The sequence below is a fragment of the Dipodomys spectabilis genome, unplaced genomic scaffold, assembly GCF_019054845.1.
Source record: "Dipodomys spectabilis isolate Male_0828 unplaced genomic scaffold, ASM1905484v1 ptg000096l, whole genome shotgun sequence".
Taxonomy (NCBI): domain Eukaryota; kingdom Metazoa; phylum Chordata; class Mammalia; order Rodentia; family Heteromyidae; genus Dipodomys; species Dipodomys spectabilis.
The window spans coordinates 801,182-818,245 of NW_024870773.1; the positions used below are offsets into that span (position 1 = coordinate 801,182).

A 17,064-nucleotide genomic window follows, 5' to 3' on the forward strand; every position below is an offset into this window, starting at 1 on the left:
AAAGGCACGGGGGCTCGGGAACATTCATTTCTGCTCAGGTAACAGCAGATGGTCTTTGGGCCAGAGCCAGCAGGCCCGGAGGTCCCACCAGTGGGCGTGGCTCTGTTCCCTGCACAGGCCCTAGCTGGACCTGTGTGACACCCCTCATGACGATGCACAGGTCTCACAGGTTACCCCACACAGAGGCTGCGTCCCGGAAAGGATCCAGGGCATGCTCTCAGGTCTCTGTTCCCGACCTTAAGGAATTTCCAGGCTGGATGAGAACAGAGGGCCGTCTAAGGAACATCAGCCACACAAGAGAGGAGGGAGAGACGGCAGGGAGGGCGGCGACAAGCGCCAAAGGCTGGGCTTAGGGCCTCCAGGGCCGATTTATAAGTCAGGAGCAGTAAGAGTTCCCTGCTGCTGAGGGGAGCATCGCAGCATGCCCTGGAGCCTCCTCGAGCCTCTGTGCCCCTGGAGGACTCAGAGCCCAGCTGGGGTCTCTGGAGGGAGCCTGCCATTCCTTCTAGGCCTAGACCTCATCCCTCTCCCTTCTCCAAGCTTGTGCTTAGGTCTCTCCAAGGCTCAGATACTCCTGCTTCTTTTGGAACAAGATCCCCCTATGTAAGCCAGGCTGGCCTCTAATTCACCATCCTCCTCCCCCAACCTCCTTGGTGCTATGGTTACATGATTGCACCCCCATGCCCTGTTTTAGGGTTGTATTTTGGTGGTACAACCATCCCAACGCCTCCACCTATTGGGGGATATATTGAAGGTGTGGTTCATGGGGAAGGCTCTGTTTCTGACAAGACTGCTATTTATTACACCCCCCTGAGAATGAACGTGTCTGTGCAAGGGTCCGCTAGTGTTCCCAGGGACGGAGGCTCATGCAAACACGGGGCCACATGCACACCCGCCTTCCTCCTCACGCTGCCCATCCGGGAGCACGGAAACATCACATCTGAAACCCAGAAGCAAATGATCACAGGCAAGGAAGGAGTGGGAAATGACTGTCCTTCCCTCCAAGTCCCTTCGTAACAGTCAGCCACTGCGTGGACGAGGGTCAGCCTGTCAAACGAGCCCAGTCAAGCCTGCCATTTGGTTGCCATTTGCCCCATGGGCTGGTGATAAAAAGCAAGCACTAAAAAAAAAAAAAAAAATCTGCCACAATGAGTGTCAGGAAGAAACCCAAGCCAAGGCTGCTCTGCAGCCCGCACCTGCTTCCAGGCTGCTCCCGAGGGGAAGGCTGCTTCCAGGGCCTGTGCTGGCAGAGATGACTTGTTCCAGGGCCGGTGACCTTGGATCTCAGAACCTGAGAGAGTTGGCAAGAAGGGCACAGAGTGCCGTGCTTGCGGATCCCTGAAGAAAGAGGGGGGAGAGCGAAGCGCATGCTGTAAACCCTGCTTTCCAAGGAGACCGCCTCAGGCCTGGGGCTCACCTGGAGATTCATCTAGAAAGAGTCTCACAGCTACCTGCTCGTCCTCCTTAGTCCCTCTCTGGGCCCTCCATTGCCCTGTGGATCCCTCCACCGAGGGATCCCCTACACCTGAGAGAAGACAGAAGGCGTGCCCACCGCACGGCAATGGCAGAGATCACCTGGCGCCCGGTGCCCCCGCTGAAAGGAAACGCTCTCCTGACCTGGTGGGCAGCTGTCATGTGGAGGAGAGGGACGGCTGGCTCCTCAGTCCTGTGTCCCTGCTCCTCAGAGCTGGACGAGGTCTCCGGGACACCCACCTCCCAGGCTCTCAGGCGGGTGGTGCCTGCGTGCAAGGCGTGCCCCTGCTGCCCTGGTCCTGGAGGGGAGCCTCCCCACAGGGGCATCCCGGGCTCCGGCTTGTGGGTGTGGGGATGCAGTCTTAGAAAGGGTGTCCTGAGTCCCACGTGGCGCTGCTGGAGGCACAGCTGAGGCAGGAGTCAAAGCTGCGTCTCTGGGCTCCAAGACCCAGTGGTGTCCACAAAGGAATTACCCAGCCTGCCTCAGTCACATCCCCAGGTGGAGGTGTGTGTGTGTGTGTGTGTGTGTGTGTGTGTGTATGTGCAAGCGTGAGCGTGCACGTGCATGCCTGCTCGGGCAGGCTGGTCCTGAGGCTTGAACTCAGGACTTGCGGTGCGCCCCCGAGCTTTTTTGCTCAAGGCTAGCTCTCTAGTTGTTGAGCCACAACTCCACTTCCAGCTTCCAGCTTTTCTGGTGGCCCATTGGAAATCGGTATCTCACAGACTTTCCTGCTCCAGCTGGCTCTGAACGGCAATCGTCAGACCTCAGCCTCCTGAGTCACTAGGATTACAGGCGTGAGCTACCAGCACCAGACCCAGATGGGGATTTAATGCCCACCTTTCTCCTTGTCCCAACCCCCTATACCACAAGTAATGGCAAGTGACTCTTTAAAGTAGTTGCCCCGTCTGTTTTGGCAGTCGTAGGCCAGGGACCATAAGGACTACTCCTGAGAAGAGATTCTTGCAGGGCCTCAGTTTTAAGGGCCTCCACTGGCCTGACAGCCACAAAACAATCACCCTTATTATTACTGTGAGCCACTCATTACGGGGTGGGCTCACCTGGGCCCTGGAGCCCCACCTTGTGTCTGTCTTGGTGTCTCAGTGAGCAGATGCCCACAAGGAGAGCGGTCCCAGGGCAGGGGCTCCCCCTGGGATTTTCTCTGTCATCTCTAAGAAGCTGTCCCACGGCCTCAGCTGCTTTTCCAGAGGCAAGTCCTTAGGGCCTCGCCGAGGCGGACTTGAACTTGACCCCACCGTGTGGATCTGCTTCCTGGGTGCCCCTGGGTAGATCCTGGCACCCTCTCAGGCCGACAGCTCACCGCCTGTTGTTTGCTACCTAGAACATAGGTTTGGACTTGCACGATTTCAGAGGTTCCTGCAAAGTAAACTTCTCCAGAGGTGCCAACACCTCTCTCCTCACCCGGGCAGCTTGTGGGCACCGGGCAGATGAGCAGGGGGCTTGACACTCGGGTGCCAGGAATTTTCCATGACCTCTGTTGGCTGGTGCCCCAAGCACCGCAGGGGTGGGTGGGAATTGTCCTGCTTTTGAGCTTCACGTCCACAGAGCAAGGAGGAATCTGAGCATTGAGTACTAACTCGTCACCCCCAGCCCGTCCTCTGTCATTCTTTGCCTTTGCAATGGCCAGCAAGTTTCCCCTGGGAGAATGTGACTTCATCCAGGAGTGGTGTCGAACATTCACCTGCTGACACAGGCTCCTAGCCTCTCTGGAGTTGCCCATGTGGGCTCAGTGTATTGTGTGCATGAGTGTATATTGAGTGTGTATATGTGAGTGTATATACATGTATGTATGAGTGTGCATGTGAATGTTTGTATGTATATATGTGTGTATGTATATGTGACATATGTGTGACTGTGTGTATATGAAAGTGTGTATGTATATGTGTGTGTCAATGTGACTGTGTATGACTGTATATGTGTGTCTGTGTGTATATGTGTGTCTATGTGAGTGTGTATGTGTTTATGTATATTGAGTATGTGTGTATGTGACTATAGATGAAAGTGTGTATGTGAAAGTATGTATGTATATAGGTGTGCATGTATATGACTGTGTATGTGACTGTATGTGTGTACATGTGTGTATGTATATGAAAGTGAGTATGTATATGTGTGTATATGTGACTGTGTATATGTGACTGTATGTATGTGAATATATGTGTGTACATGTGCGTGTATATATGTGAGTGTATGTGTCTATGTGACTGTGTGTATATGACTGTGTCTGTGTGACTGTGTGTACATGAGTATGTATATGTGTGTATATGTGACTGTGTATATAACTGTGTATTTGTGAGTGTGTATGTGTTAGCACACTCTCAACACACACAGGCTTCTTACACCCCATTCCTCCCCAAGCCATACTTTTCAATATATCTGGAAGAGAAACTCCTTTTTGTATTCTCAGCGGCCTCCTACCGGGGTGATGGCTGACACCTGCTCAGAGCTGCATTCTGCCCTCTGCTGTACTCTACCCTGGTCCCCGGGAGAGCAGGCGGTGCCAAGCCAACCCTGCTGGGTGCTCACTGGCTCAGGCACTGGCTGTGCTCTCTACCCAGCTGGGAGCAGACTTCCAGAAGGCAGCACCCACCCCACCTCACTGCCCTGCACAGAAGAGAGGTTGAAGTCTCAGAAAGTCAAGTCCTGAGGTGATGGCAGCCACACTCAGATCCCGCTCAGGCCCCTCTCAGGCCCCTCGGCCCGCCTCCCAGGCCCGTGCTCCGCCCTGCTGGCCCAGGGAGGGACGCTTCCTGGGGTCAGCTCTGCGGCGTCTGGGGCAGGGCTGTGACCAGGACTTATTTCCTTAGCTGGAGGCCAGCTAGGGCCCTTCTGAGTGCTGATTGGAGCAGCTCCAGTGCCCAGTGCAGGCAGACATCCTGCTGAGCAGGGGGCGTGTCCCTGGGGTAGGACCACTGCCACTGTTGTCCTGAAGGATCCCACGGGCTGACCCAGGGCCTGGAGGAGACGCCCTTTGTCTGCCTCTCCCTGTCTGGCCTGGCCAGGCCACCTCGGCTACTACGGGGCTGTTTATTTGGGTTGTGTAACACAAACAGCTCCAAGGAGATGGGCTCTGCCTCTTGTTTTGAGACTCTGCGGAGCTCCTGGCTTGGGTGGTTTCCGTAGTCTTCTCTGAACAAAACAGCCCTGCCCTGCCCTTCCCCGGGGCCAGCCCTTTCCTCTCTCCGCAAGCAGGGAAAGTGAGGGGCTCTGATGTCATCCTGGTCCTCTGGGACTGGTGGCAGGCGTGGTGGGTGGGGCCCCAGCACACACAGCTGAACCAAGCCAGGGGCTCTCTCCTGGCCTCTCCCTGCCCCTACCCTGCCCATCTTGCTCCCTTTGTGAGGATCTATTCCTGGGACCCCTCAAATACAGTTCTGCACCACATATGGTTTCACAGCCCTGCTTTTCAGGATGGCTGGCGTCTGTTGTGTGAAACACACATGATTGTAGGGGAGGGCATTCAAAAGGGGTGGCAGACAGACACCAGCATCTCGCTGTGTACGGGCTCCAACCTCACACCCTCACAGCCTCACCCCTAGCCTGGCTTCTTCCCACCCCACCCCGCCCCATCTCACCACGAGGAAGCCCTGCATCTTCAAACCCTCAAGTGTGGCCTAGCACGTGGCATGCAAGACCCAGCTGGATTGTGGCGTATTTTAAGGAAAGGATTCTCTAAGGTTTGGGTCATGTATTCCTTTATTTATGAGGTTGTCTTGAAACAGATACACAAATAACTCAGAAGAGCTATCCATTCTAGAACTTCCTATTGTAAGATTCCATCTCTGCCTATCACATCTCATTTTAAACATTCCATATTTCTCCGGAGTCACCCTAACACTCCTTCCCGTCGATCAGGGTTCCTGCCATACTTGAGGTCAGAGAAGTTTACAGAGACATAGGTTTGAGAGGGGAGCAATTTCCCTTGAACACCTTGAATGGAGCAAGGAGAGAGAACAGGCCAACCTCATTCATTTCTCTCTCACTGGGTTCCCAGAAAATATATCCTTCTCCTCCACACAATATGTAGCAAGGAGAGGGAGACAAGCAGACTTGGAGATTTTTTTCTTTTTTCAATAAAGACAAGATCTAGCTAGAGGCTGGCCTGGGATTGCTAATGAAGCCACTCAGTATCCTTTTGTCTCTTCAACCCTTCCAGAACCTTCTGGTCTCTTACCAGACAGCAGCACTAACAGCAGCAGCTCCAACACTTGAATACTCTAATTTCCCAAGTTCCCAAGCCCTCCCTTTGTGTTTCTTTCCTTCCCGGTCAAAATTCCCGTGTACCTCTAGTTTTCAGTGCAAACTCAGCTCTGCAGTTACTGGCCCAGGGTGGGCGGGGTTGGGGGCGAGGAGCCGAGCCGAGCCCAGGGGAAATCTGTGCAGCCTCGACTCTCTCACAGGTGTTTCCCATGGATGCCCAGGGTACAAAGGTATCTTGGGAGCCGTTTCCCTCACCTCTGTCCCGTTCCCATCCCCCTGTGGAGTTTGAGTGACCGAGAGTAAAACAGAGAAAAACAGTCATCTGCTGTCCCACTTGCATTTTTTTGTGTTTAGAAAATGTTAATGGTAGGTTATTTGATTACCCTAGGTTTGGCTCTGCTTACTCTTTATTAGGCAGGTCTAGTATTTAGTAACAATATAAGTAGCAGGAGTCTTTTTTGGCACTTAAAAATAAGCCTATCCAACCCTGCCATGCAGCTTGGAAACTCCATGGTGAGGCTAGCCAAACTTGTGGAGATTTGAGAGTTTTTCTGCAGGTCGGGCAGCTGGCCAGGACAGCTAAAAAAATGTGTATTGGCTAAGAGCTGCTGCCACGCAAACACTTCTGGAAATTTCTGTGCTCGGGCCTGCCAGATCCATTATGCACAACATGAATTACAAGAGTTTGCATCTCTCCAAGCAGTTGCTGTTTTGAGCTTAATTCTCCCGTGCACTTTATAAAACACACACACACACACACACACACACACACACACACACACACACATGCCCCAAAATGAGAACAGCACCTAAAGAATTCACTACCATATTTTCGCATGTGTGTGTGTGGTTGGTTGATTTTCTTTTTCCATTGGCTTTGCCAAACTCACAACTTTTCCTGAATTGGAAGAAATAGCTTCAAACGTTGTTTTGAATTACATCGGTCGTGTGGGAGGCAAGCGTACTTCCTGGAAATTCTAGGAAGGAAGGGCGCCCCACGTCCAGCTAGGAAAGCCAGCAGAGCGCAGCGGCAGACCTTGGCAGGGAACAGGGGACCTGCCCCGGGGGTGCTCGGCCGCCAGGATCTGAGCCTGGCTGACGAGAAGCCAGCCTGGGAGTCAGTGTGGCTCTTTAGGCCGAGACGGTAGCCCGTGGAGCCTCGGGGTCCAGCTGGCAGCCCAAAGCCTTCCCAAGTACCACACAGACCGTGCCCAAGAAGAAGGTAGACCCAGCAGAGCTGGCCAACCAGGTCAAAGGGAGAGAAGCTGGAAGAAAGAGGGGCCGGCCCCTCCCGGGGCTCAGCGGTCTTTACACCGGCCTTCTCTGATCCAAATGGAGATAGACCCTTCGTTGTGAGGGAAATGTCCTGAGTTCCTCAATCCTGCCCAGGGCTGTTCTCGGGCCGGAGGCTCCCGCCTCTCATCCTGCTACGGCAGTGTTCACAGGGCAGGCACGATGGCCCGAGTGAGTTCACGGCATCAGCTCTCCATGAAAGAGCCCCTAGGGGTGCAGGCCTTTGGACACAGGGGCCCAGGACGCTGTGGTCACTTCCCCACCGTGCTCCCCTCTTTTGGCTTCGTTATGTTGCTTAGTAAACAGAAGCTCTGAGGCAGTGCTGTGAGTACAGAGGTCACATGGTCTCCGCTCTGCCCTGTTGCTGGCTGTGTCTGTTCCCTGTGCACCACTGTCCTTCCAGGGCCCCCGGGGAAGGGGGGTGGGGGGTGGCCAGCACTGGTCCATGGGGAGAGAGGCCGGGGGCTCACGCCTGTAATCCCAGCCACTCCAGAAGCTGAGCTACTCCGGAGGCTGAGATCTGAGGATCGTGGTTCAAAGCTAGCCCAGGCACAAAAGTCCATGGGACTCTGGTCTCCAGTGAACCGCCACAAAACTGGAAGTGGCACAGTGGCTCAAAGTGGTAGAGCCTTGGGCAAAAGAGCTAAGGGACAGTGCCTAGGCCCTGAGTTCAATCCCCATAACCGGCAAAAAACAAAAGGCAAAACAAAACATGAAACAAAAGCAATGGATGGACATGGGTTGGTACTGTTACCTTTCAAGTGCTAATTGTGAACATCAGATCACATAAATTAAGCGTGAGGCCACCCAAGCCGGCTGGGCAGGATGGAGTCTGGTGGCTTTTCTGGTGGGCAGAGGAAGCCATTGTCACTTCTGATGAGGTGGGCTGCCACTCTCAGTGGATCCTTTGTTATAGCGCCTCACTAGCTCCCTTTCTCCTCTCTCTTCCCCTTCCTCCTCCTCCTCTCTCTGACTCTCCCCACCCCAGCCTCAGGCACATATACTTTTCTTTCTTTGGGGAACCAGTGGCTGGTGAGATCACTGCTCCTGTGCCATCGGAAGAAATGCCCTGAGAAGCAGGGCAGGTTGCTGGTGTGAACCGACTTTCCTTTCCCACCAGTGGGTGGGAGCAGTGGAATTCACGGCCCTAGCCTTACTCCCCCTGGCGCTCCTCCTCCATCCAGTTCTTGGCTCGTGTTTGGATCTGAGGACATATTCTTTTGGTTTCCTTTCCTCAGGCTCTGGAACCTTCCTTGTGGAACTGGAAGAAGCCCAGAGTTTGGGGTGGGGGGTAGGGGAGTGGGGCCAAGGGAAGGAGACCCACTCCCCACTGGGCCTGCCTGCCTTCTGTGGCCTGTGCACTCTGACCTCTGGCTCCTAGAGGTCCCCGTCTGGACGCAGTCTGGACTTGCTGGGGTCAGGAACTGCGTCACAGGCACCTAACGAAAGGAGCACAGGAGGCTGGGGTCTCAGGGAATGGGTGGAGCAGGGCCAGGCCTGAGAGAGAGGGAGGGAAGGGAAGGGTGGCCAGGTGGCCAAGGCCCGGCCACCCCCTGCCATGGCAGACCAGAACAGGGCCAAGGCCTACCTGCATCCCAGGGCCACGCCCTCTCCCCAGGAGGGTAGCCGTTGCTGGTGTAAGTGGAATCGCAAGGAGGCCTGTGGAATGTTCTGGAAGGAGATTCAGGCAGTAACCTCTGTCACTTCAGAAACAGTAAGTGGGAAGAGTTACTGGCTCCCTTTGCCTCAGGGAGATATCCCGCTGCAGCTCTGGCAGGTTGTGACTGCCCCGTTCATGCAGTGAGAAAGTGGTGGGACCCACTTGTGAACACACCCACCCCACTCCACCACAAGACCACAGTCCTGCCCTAGGGGCTGACTTCCCACCCAGGTTCTGCTTCACTACCAGCATGGAGGGCAAGGCAGATGGCCGGCACCTGCAAGCTCAGGCATGTGCTAGGTTCACCCACCTGCCTCGTCTTCTCTCAGATGATGCCAATGTCTTCAGAGCTTCAGAGCAAGCCTCAGCCCCCCCTCCCAACCCCCCCCCCCCCCCGCGGCTGGGAGTCTCTGCTCCCTCCTCCCCCACCCAGCCTATCAACAGCCTTCGCACCCACTCCTAGCTCTACAGATGAAGGCTGGCTCTAATGTTGCTGTAATTAAGCACCAGGAAATGGTTAATAGAGCATTTTACCTGACTCTCAATACGAAGATTGCATCTCAGGAGCCTGTGCCTCTGTGACCTGGCTGGCCTGGAATGCCTTCTGGGTGCCTGGCACTAGGCACTGTTTAAGACCCAGCCCTGAGCCCACATTGTGTTGAGAGAGGGCTTGTGGGTGGCCAGCGGGGAGCTGGAAGCCTGGAGAAATCCTTCCTTTGATTTTTCCCGACTCTTGCATCTTGTCCACAGCGGCAGACAGCTCTGGTCGGGCAGTGAGGGTGACTAAAAGGTACTCAGTGCTTTAAGGAGGTAACAGGACTTGCGATTAGCCACAGTGGAGCAGCTGCATGTGTAAGACAGGAAGAGAAAGGGGAGAATGCTGCTGTCGGTGTTGCTAAATGACAAGACCAGCTTAATTAGCGTAATGTAATTGTTGGTGCAATATTATCCCCCTTCTATCATACCTGTCGCTCGGCAAGGAGCTACTTTTCCTTTTTGGTTTTCTTTCACAAGCCTTAGATTTTTCAGACACTTGCTACCTGAGGTCTAAAGTACTGGGTTAGACGCTCCCACAAACACAGCGGGGTCACGCATCATTAGTGTTGTCTCCCTGCTTCCCGGGTAGGAGGCCGTACTGGTCATTTTCTCAGGAAACCAACCCATCAGTGGGGACTGGAGTCTCTTCTGGAGCCCACAGAGCAAAACTTACTTCCTTAAAACTGCAGGTGGGCAGCTCCATCCTCGAAGGCCAGTAGGGTAGAAGAGCCCACCACTTTGAGCATCTGACCTTTAGATCTGCTTTTAAGTAGTTCATCTGATTAAGCCAGACCCAACGGGATCATCTCTTTCTCTGTTGATTAATGTAAGGTCAAGTCTTCAGAGATGTTGATTATACCTGCAAAGTCCTCCCTCCTGGCCTTAATCCTGCTGAATTCAGCTTCACCAAGATCCCATCAGTTAGGAGCAAATCAAGGGTTCTTGTGTTGGAGAGCCTTCCCAGGGAAGGTATGGTGGAGGGCGCAGGCCCGGGGTCATCCCAGAGCTCGGTGCACTGCCCCCCCACTCCCCCCAGCAGGCTGGAAGTTTATCTCCTGTGTTTTTATGTTCTGTCTTTACTCTCAGCAGTCCTCTGCTGAGAGGAGAGGTAGAAAAGTGCTTGATTGGCACTGAGAGGTCAGGTGGTAATAAGTTAATGAGTTAACACAGCTCTCTGTAGGGGAGGGGGGTCCTGGCCTGGGCTGGTAACTGCCAAACCAGGGCTTCAGGGCTGACAGGAAGAAAGATGAACTTGAGAAGTTCACAAAGTAAAATGGCCTTTGACCTTTCCCACCCGGGGAGTGGAGAATGCCCCACCCCCAGCCAGCCCTGGGGCAGAGGAGGAGCATCCTTCTCTCAAAGGCTGAGGACCTGCCTACTCCTCACTGGCTGCTGTCTGCAAAGTGCGTGGAGGCAGCGCAGAGGTGCACTTGCTCAGCAAGATGTTCTCCAAGAGGCAGCCCTAGGAGATGGCGCTTTCTGTGTGCACACCAGGGGAGAAGGCTACCATAGAGGCCTGGGTCAGAGACCTCCCCCCCCCCCCCCCCCCGCCAAGCCACCTCCAGAGCCCACTTCACCCCCCCACCCCCGCCAAGCCACCTCCAGAGCCCACTTTTTCATCCCTATGTGTTACCAGTAGGAAGGAAGGAACCCCCAGACCATGGGGGGAATTCCCCCCACAAGTCAGGCCACAGCCACATTGAGGCTGGACACCGAGCACTCTGCAGTGGCATCCCTGCAGGTCTCCGCCTGCCAGGGGAGATGGGCTGTGAACGCATCGACATAGTGGAGAAACACATGTCATAATCACAAAATCACAGCAGCGTCCGGGCACCGCGCGTTTCTGCTGGGAACACGGGGTCCGCACTCTGGGTTCTTTCACATGATTTTGCCCTTACTGAAAGAAACTGATGGCTGTACTTTATGAAAATGAAGATATTTTAAAACCAAAGAATTGGAGAGCAATGACTGGTTTTTTGCTATTTCGACCATTATCTTGTTATGTTTAAATTTTGAAAGGATAGACATGTAGCTTTGTTTGTGTTATGATGATATTTAGCCTCTACCCTCCCCTCAAGGCCTCCACTTGCTGTCTCTGACTCTGCCTGGGTTTGAGATTCTCCAGGAACTACCTGGGTTCGCTCCCAGCCCAGGACTACGAATCAATCCATGGCAAGAAAACATGTTTTGTTTTGTTTTTCCTACTTGGGCTGGCTTTGAACTGTGATCCTCAGATCTCATCCTCCTGAGTAGCTAGGATTACAGGTGTGAGCCATCAGCAGCTGGGACAAACAGGCATGTGTGACAATAGGGAAGCAAGTCAGGCTTTGGATTATGCCCCTCAGAGCCCTCCACTGATGGAGCACCGGAGATGATGTCACTGGCTTGTTAAAAAGGTACCTGCTGTGGGAGAGCCTCCGTTCCTTCTCCTGTCTTTCTGCACCAAGGTACACATGCACTGCAGAACACGGGGAACTTATGTGAACCACATCTAATGTTCTTGTCTCTGCTTCAAGCACAGATTCCTCAGGGGCTAGGGATGTGGACTAAGAAGGGAAAGTCAGAAACAGGAAACATGGTAATTGCATGTCCTGGATGGTGTGTTTTGGGGAATTTTCTTATGACGGTGTCTTGTTGTGTCTGAAAGCCATGTTGACAAACCAGTGCTATATTTTTAGCATGCTTCCAGTGGAAAGCAGGCAAGATATGTGAACAATATATTTCCAAATATGTCCCATGTTTGTAAGACACAGTGCATGCGTGACAGATGGAGCGGGATGTGTGGATAAAATAGCAACTGTGCTACTCCCGATTCCTCAGCAAATCCACACCCAACAAACGGCATCCAGGTCCAACGTGTGATACAATCTTGTTTTCTAAGCATTTGAGCCAAGGGTCTAGGGGATCAGAAACAAAGCTAGAAAACGGATGTGAGTTCTAGTGAGAGTGGTACGTAATCGTCCTAGGTGGACCGACCCAATCTCCAGCCTGGCCTGGGGATGTAAGAACACCAAGGAAGCATCACTGGCCTTCTGAGGGGGCTGAGGTCAGAGAGCCACCGGCTCCCTGTTCTCCTTTTCACGAGTACTCCTCTAGGGGGCGCTCCTGACCACAGCCGGCCCTGGACATACCAGCCGGCCTCCTGATCTAGTGGCCTAGATAACCAGAGCCTGTCTGGTTCCTCGAACCACCACAGCAAGCCCTTGGCCGCTCAGTTCCTTCTTTCTCCTCCCATAAATAAATTATTTCCTGAGGAGATGGAGGGTGACTGAGATCCGCTTTCTAAAGGACTCTTAACTCCTTAGGATACCTCCCTGAGCTGGGGCTGATAAACGCTTGCATGATCTCCTCCGGGGAACATGCAACCCCACAAGCCCAGGTGGCTTACGGAACTCCTGCAAGTTATTCCTAATCTTCCTGTAAGTTGAACACTAAACCACCCCCCTGAACTTGCCTGAAGGAAGAAGACGAATAACATGTCATTTCTTTCATGTTACTGTACTTCCTCCAGGACCGGCTTTCTATGTCATTGTCACCACCCTTATTTTGTTATTATTAAAATATCTCTGGAGTGGAGGGCATGGTTCAAGGGGTAGAACACCAGCCAAGCAAGCATGAGGTGCTGAGTTCAAATCCTAGTACTGCGGGGGCAGCAAAGGGAAAGGGAGAGAGGGAGAGAGAGAGAGAAGGAGAGAGAGAGAGAGAGACTTCATCCCTCACTGTTTGAGTCAGGTTGAGAATGGGTTTAATGACCTGTTGCTGAAGGCCTTGGACCTAACTGTGTATCTGCTACTGTTCTTCTGCCGAACAACACAGGTCCTTCCACCCAGGGATAATCTAGAATGAAGCAAAACTATGCGTAGTTGGGGTGAGTTCTAATTCCCCTGTTAGACAGCTCACCATGCCTGAGAGAGGAAATGAGGAGTGGCCCCCCTCTACTGATTGCAGAGGGCGGTTCCCAGACCTGGGGGACCTCAGGCCACTCACATCTGCACAGTTCTTACCCTTATTTCACCATAACTAAAGAGCAGCAGTCTTCAAGAAAAAGGTTTTTAGGGAACCATTATTTTATGTATGAGCTTAAAAGGAATCAGTCCATTTATTCAGTAATGAAAAAGATCATTATTTTCACATTCCCAACTAATGTCTTCTGTTTTCTTCCATCATTACTGAGCTCCGCTGGGAATCAGGCGCATTCCCTAGTTGTGCTTTTTAAAAGAGCAAACAAAACAAAGCAAAAACAACGACAACAACAAAAACGGAGCTGGAATTAGACGACAGTGATGTTGTATGGACAACCGGACCCCTTTTGGGGGTGGATCTTAAGTTTTGGATTGAACTCTTTCTTGTCTTTCCATTTTGTCTGATGAGCAGAGGTACATGGGCTCATCCCCTCGGATTCTGCAGGTTTTTTTTTCTTTCAACCCTCCCCGCCCCTCCTTTTCCTTTACTACCTTCTATAAAAGGATCTTGCTGACTGCAGCTGCGGCTGCCCGAGCTGCTATCTCAGGAACGCTCGCCCAGATTGAGTGTGCCCTCTCGTTAGCCAGCCAGGGCCTGGCCCCCTGCCAGCCTGGAAAAACAGAGTGTGTTTGTCACATTTGCGTCACTGTTCCCTTGGTGACACTTCTTGGAGCCCCGTCAGCTGTCCCCTGAGGTTGTTTCCTTAATATGTCAACAGACATTCCTGAATCTTTAATGCTGAAAAGCTCTTTTCCTCTTCCGAGGCCAGCGTGCCCGTGCCCTGCTGCTGCGCCTTAGACGTGGATCTGAAGGAGGTGTTAGTTCTCCTGGAGACTCTGGAGGATACTGGAGCAAGTCTGGGGTTCCACCTCTTCATGCCACAGGGCCTGCTTTTAAAGGAAGAGCCTGCTTTTAAAGCCGACCCAGAGCTCAGAGCTGGCTCTCCACCTCCATCTTCCCAGGAAAGGCCCTTCTTCTCTTGCCGCCATTCTAGGCTTTCCAGTTTCCCAGTTCTGTGTGGCATGGTGACAACAAAGCAGCTGGAAAGCCCTGCTGGGGCCTGCCTCCGGGCCTCCGCTGCTCGCTGCTTGCCGCTGGCTACAACAAGGAAGCTTGCCAGCCAGCATCTCTGGCTGGCAATCCCTATGACTTGATCTCCTCCTCCTCCTCCTCCTCCTCCTTCTTTTCATGTATGTGTGTGTGTTTTATATGTGTGTATGTGTTTTATATGTGTGTATGCCAGTACTGGGACTTGAACTCAGGGCCTGGGCATTGCCCTTAGGTTTTTGTTTTGTTTTGTTTTGTTTTCCTCAAAGCTGGTGTTCTACCACTTGAGCCACAGCTTTTTTTTTTTTGGTCCACCTTGGAGCCTGAACTCTGGGCCTGGGCGCTATCCCTCAGCTCTTCAGCTCAAGGCTAGCACTCTACCACTTGAGCCACTTCTGGCTTTTTCTGTTTATGTGGTACTAAGGAACCGAACCCAGGGCCCCATGCATGTGAGGCAAGCACTCTAAAGCACTCTACCACCGAGCCACCTTCCCAGCCCCATGAGCCACAGCTTTACTTTTGACTTTTTGGTGGTTAACTGGGGGGTAAGAGTTTCATAGCCTTTCCTGCTTGGGCTAACTTTGAGCCTCCATCCTGAGATCTCAGCCTCCTGAGTACTTAGGGTTACAGGCATAAGCCAAAGAGCCTGGCCCCATGTCTTTATGTTCATTGCCACTTTAATCTATAGTTTCTACTTGCAAGGTATGCCTGAGGGAAGGAAGCCCTTCTTCCTGTGCCCAGCACTGCCTTCAGAGATGAGGCTGGGTTTCGTGGAGGAGGTCCCATGGCCTTCAGTGATGAGGCTGGGCTTCCTGAAGGTCTCTCTACTGTGATTGGTCGGATGGCAGAGGGAGCAGGTCTCTGTCCCTGGTCTGTCCCAGCATCCGTGCTCCCCTCAGATACAGAGGAGCACTGTGTATTTGAGTATTATTTTCCTCAAGCATGGGGAGAAACCCTGGGGGTTCTGTGGCCTGGGGAGGGGTCAGCGGGTGGCTGGATCACCACTTTGCCCTCTGCCAGCCATGCTGGCTGCAGGACTTCAGCAGTGTCGGTCAAGTAGGTTCCAGGGCATTGAGGACAGAGCCAGAACCACACAGCCACGCTCCCATCCCTGCAAAGCTCGCCTGGCTAGGAACCACCAACAACACTGGCGGACATGTCACACATCAACACAGGAGAACTGAGGTCCACCGTGAGAGAACTCTGCACTTGTTGGTGACTTGAATTCGAGGGCTGAGGTGGTTTCCCTCTAGAAAGTGCTGAGCTCAGCTCTGTTTTTGCTGGTGTTTGCCATGATCCTCAGATGCCAGCAGCACCCTACTGTGGCGCTGGGCACCAAAGCCCTGGGACCCACCGCGTGTGACCCTGGGAGTCCAGTCCTGGGCCCCACTAGCTGGCCAGCCCCATCCAGTTTGCACATGCTCGGATGAATTTCGAGGAGCTAGTGACCTGGGACCTATGTCCTTTTTGGAGTTTACCTCTAACGACCACCCTCCCTCTCTTCTCTAGCCACCCACACACAAGCTTAGTAGCCCATTAACGGAGCCATTGCTCGGAATTCTGTGCTATGTGGTCAGATTCCATTCTGAATTTCCTGACACTGAAGATGAAATAGCTAATTATCCACGGTAATTGCATGTACAATCTGCGCCTTTGAATGACGGATGGAATCCTTCTTAGAGGCTCTGGAACTCCATACTGGTGAAAGCAAGGGCAGGGAGTCTCTAGTCCAGCGTGTGTATGTGTGCATGCGTGCACGTGCGTGCGTGCGTGCGTGCGTGCGTGAGCACACAGGCGGCTCCAGGGCTGGTCCCCAGTGCCTGACCCGGGCGTCCATTTGTACATTGGGAAGGATATTCATGTCTCCGGCTTCATCCAATCATGATAAACCACAAAGAAAAGGACATGGCTATCATAATATGTATCTTTAAGGAAAGAAAGTGGTGCAGAAAGAAAAGAAAAACACCACAAAGGTTGAGAATAAATAGGTAAGTGCAGGCACTGATGGCTCATGTCTGTAATCCTACCTACTCTGGAGGAAGTTGAGATCTGAGGATCAAGGTTTGAAGTCAGCCTGAGCAGGAAAGCATGTGAGACTCTTATTTCCAATGAACCAGCAAAATGCTGGAAGTGAAGATGTAGCTCAAGTGATAGAGCACTAGCCTTGAGTGAAACAAAAAACAAACAGGCCCTGAGTTTAAGTCTCAGTACGAGCACACACACACACACACACACACACACACACACACACACAAACACACACTCACAAAGAAATAGTAAGATACAAGTATCAATAGTTACAATAACTATTGGGTTAAGAAAAACGGCCTTATCTCAGAGTTCACGTGTAATGTAGATCTTAGTAAGGTAACATATGATGATAATTATGTAATTGTGCAATAAAACTGTGGTGTTTTATTTCTATTATATACATATACGTGCCCATGTAGTATTGTTTCTTACATATACCAAAACTCACATTGAACCATGAGTTCTGGGTTGCAAAAGAGGATTTTCTTTTTGCACCAGTCTGCAAATCTTTGTTACAAACTAAAGACGCACAAGTGCTATAAGTTATATTATTTCTTCTCTTTTGAATATGTGCTGGAGACTTGGCTATGTTGGGACTCACCCCTTCAGTCATCACTTATGAGATGCTTAGGATTTGCTCACGGAGCCCGGGATCTGCTGCATTGGCAGGACCTTCTTCATCTTCTCCCACCCAGACAGCCGAGGCATGCTTCCGGGATGGCTCTGAGCCGATGGGAAGAGGAGGGAGTCCCATCAGATGAGTCAGGCCATTTCCCCCTGGATAATGAATTAAAGACTGGGGATACTTTGCAGGCACATTTACAATGGGCAGTGTAATTCTTCT

The 17,064-nt window shown here is 52.4% G+C and overlaps 1 non-coding gene across 1 annotated transcript; it reads right to left on the reverse strand.

Annotated features, from left to right (window-relative positions):
- Positions 1-16,637: 16,637 nt before the first annotated feature.
- LOC122113351 lies at positions 16,638-16,758 on the reverse strand. The gene has a single exon (XR_006148430.1). It is a non-coding gene; the product is annotated as a small nucleolar RNA SNORA40 (small nucleolar RNA).
- Positions 16,759-17,064: the final 306 nt, after the last annotated feature.